Below are 3,317 nucleotides of genomic sequence, written 5' to 3'. Positions count from 1 at the left end.
AAGAATGACAAGGTGCCACACTCAAGTTGTATGTTTTGTCCAATCAGTAATTGAAACCAAAAAGATATTCAATTCATAAAGATGAAAAACAAAGAAAAGTAGCACATTTCAGGAGATTAAACCAGCAAATGTCAGTTCCTTTTATGTTGATTGGTTTTTGTGATTAAAAAAATGGAGCCTGAATTATGTTTTCTACAATACTTTCTGAATCTGTGAAATTGTTACAAAGAAATCCTCAACCTATTTAGCCACAATATCCAGATCTAGACTGACAATGCACACTTGCACACATCACAAGTTTTGAAAAGAATAAGAAATGTATAATAGATATAATGACATTATATACTGTAATCGGGTAATCAGGTCAATTTGACATCATATGACTTCTCAGTAATACATTCCTCAAAGCCTCAAAACATTGGCTTTCATACAAGGAAAACTACAGTAGCCTACAGTATGCTAACACACCCAAGAACTAAAACAACACTAAGAACATAATAAGATACAAGTTGAGAAATTAATCCAAGTCTTGCAACATATGTGTGCTCTCAGCATGACTGTTTTTTTTCACACTAAGCACATTAAGTTATGACAAATCTGAAGAAGAATGTCACCTGTGTTGGTCAAAATCACATTTCAAATCCAATTTTTTTCCACCATCTACTTAACGACAGGTCTATCATATTTCTCTTAAACACCTCAACTTCTACCACTTCTCCATGCATTTCTCTCCTGCACGTGGGTGTAAAGTCAACTGGGCAGACTGGTTTATGATCTCTTGCACCGCAGACAGATGTGTGACAGGTCGTTGGCATGAAAGATATCTTCTGTGAGTAATGACATGCCTGTCCTACTTTCATTGTAAAAGCAGCTCTGTGAATGTGTGTTGCAACTCATTAAGTGTGGTTTCTCTTGTGCGACTTTCTTTCAGGCTTCCCTTTTTACAGTTACAAGCCATAGCTGTGCAAGACCATACATGTTACTGTGAAACCACTGATGTAACCATGAAACTGGTCCCAAATAAGCACAGGCATTTTGTCTTTTCACAGAAAGATCAGACACAGTATAGAAATCTTTGTGTTTTTGCATTTCCCCTTTGATTTTGAACACATTTGTAGTGTGTGACATAAATAGTACCTCACCTCTGATCTTGTCTGAACTGGCTGCTTTTCAAAACTCGTAGACAACGGCCGTCTATGTTCTGACATCTGCCTGACTGGTACCGATGGGTTGACTGTACTCCTTAGGCCAAAACTCTGTGACCTCTGACCTCTCGCTACGTCTGATGAGTGACGTTTGGGTAGAGAAGATGAGTTGTCCTTTACTCGTCTACAGTCAGTCCTCTGGAGGGCTTGCTCCACTTTTAGGCACAGGGCTGTGGATCCTTCCTGGGCTCTGCTGGAAAAGAGGTGTGGGGAGGAAGAGGACGAAGAAGAAGGCACAGGAGAGGAGAGCAAAGGAGACTGGGATGTTGAAGTTGGGCTAAATGCATCTATTTCCGCATTATCTGTCGAGATGGAGGAAGATGTAACAGGAAAAGAAGTGTCAGAGCTGGCTGTCTCCACTCCAGAATCCACTGATTCAGAGCGCAGATTTGTCCCCATGTCAGAAGATGTAGAAGAGTCTTCTTCATGATTTTCAAGCCAAACTGAGTCTGAACATGGGTTTCTTTCAGTTATCCAAGCCTCCATAAGGTTACCGAAGCTCCTGTAGAGATTCATCTCTGAAGGTTTCCCCTCTCTGTCCTTCACACGTCTGACTGCAACAGGTAAAAGAACAGTGGTTAAGACAACCCACGTAGTCATTAGCTGAGGTGAGCTGGTGACTGCTGGAGAATTCAAAGCATCCCCTGTGATCCGCCTCTATTCCCTCACCACGCCTCTCCCTGTCGTCTGTCCTGTCACAGCACAGACCTACATGTCGATACCTGCTCCTTCCTGTCACCAGTACTGGGAAAAAGTGTGACTCAGCTGCAGTGTTTTTTGAAATTTTGGATTTTTTCACACACCTTTAAGAAATCCAAGACATAACAAGAACAAGCCGCAACACAGTCATATAAATTTAACGTGGGATACTCTGTGTATTTACAGACACCACTCTAACAAACAAACCGCAAACAGTTCTTTTCTAAAACAGAGGTGTTGTAGACAACACAGAAATAATATTGAACATATTAAAGAAAAACTGTTGAGATGGAAACAAAACTTTTTGTCGACTTACATACAATAACCCATTTATTCCTGAGAGCGAGTATATACAGTACTGTAAGAAAGGTAACATACAGTAGTACAGTAAAATTCATCCTTAGTGGATGTACAATTTGATGGTGTGTGCATCAATAGCAACTGTAAGAAGAAAGTGGAAACACAATACAGTGTTTCATCACTTGACCAAACTGAGACTCTGAGACTATAGAATGGACATTCTTGTGTGCTGATATGATCTGCATTCTCCATGTGAATACTGACAGTGTGGGTCATCAGATCAAATGCACAAGCCAAGAAACACAAAACAACACACACACACACACACACACACACACACACACACACACACACACACACACACACACACAGAGTTTTATATATATATATATATATATATATATATATATATATATACACGTTATATATGTATACATATATAACTTGTAATCACTTTTCTTCAGGCTGGTTTCACAAACTTTACCAATTCTTACATTATTTATTTAGTTACGTTTTTTTTAGATTTTTTTTTTTCACATTAGATTTGAATTATTCTCATAATCTCAAGGTAAACAGCTAGCAGAGATACCATTGGTCAAATTCTTGCCAACTCCTAAATGTTGGCTAGGCTACATTATATCATGCATCTTTGCTAACTAAGGTTTTAGCTTATTATTTGCTATCATGAATCATTATTTATCATGATTCGTAAGTATGTACTTCAGTTGCCACTGCCCTGCAGTATCTTTCTTTCTCTTAATTTTTTCACTCCAAGACTAAATAATATAACACATTGAAACTTTTTAGGGAGTCAGAGGAGGGACTTTTTTATTTATGGATGTTTATTCTTTTTGTTGTTGTTGTTCAATTTAAATAATAGCCTATATTGTCTTGACCCAGTATTTCTAAAATCCTGCCTAAAGCCCATACATAAATCTTTATATTATACCTCAAACTGCAGAGAGTCGCTAGGGGTCGTTGTTGGGCATTTCTCAAGAATATCTATCTATCCATCTATCTATCTAAAGTCACTTAAGACAATTACACCCTCTGCTCTCTCTATTTTAACTTCTTTTATTCAGGACAAATAACACATAAAATACTAATATTAAA

This window comes from Scomber japonicus, chromosome 19, assembly GCF_027409825.1.
Source record: "Scomber japonicus isolate fScoJap1 chromosome 19, fScoJap1.pri, whole genome shotgun sequence".
Classification (NCBI taxonomy): Eukaryota; Metazoa; Chordata; class Actinopteri; order Scombriformes; family Scombridae; genus Scomber; species Scomber japonicus.
The sequence above is the reverse complement of the archived record's forward strand: the minus strand, read 5'-3'. Positions refer to the sequence as shown.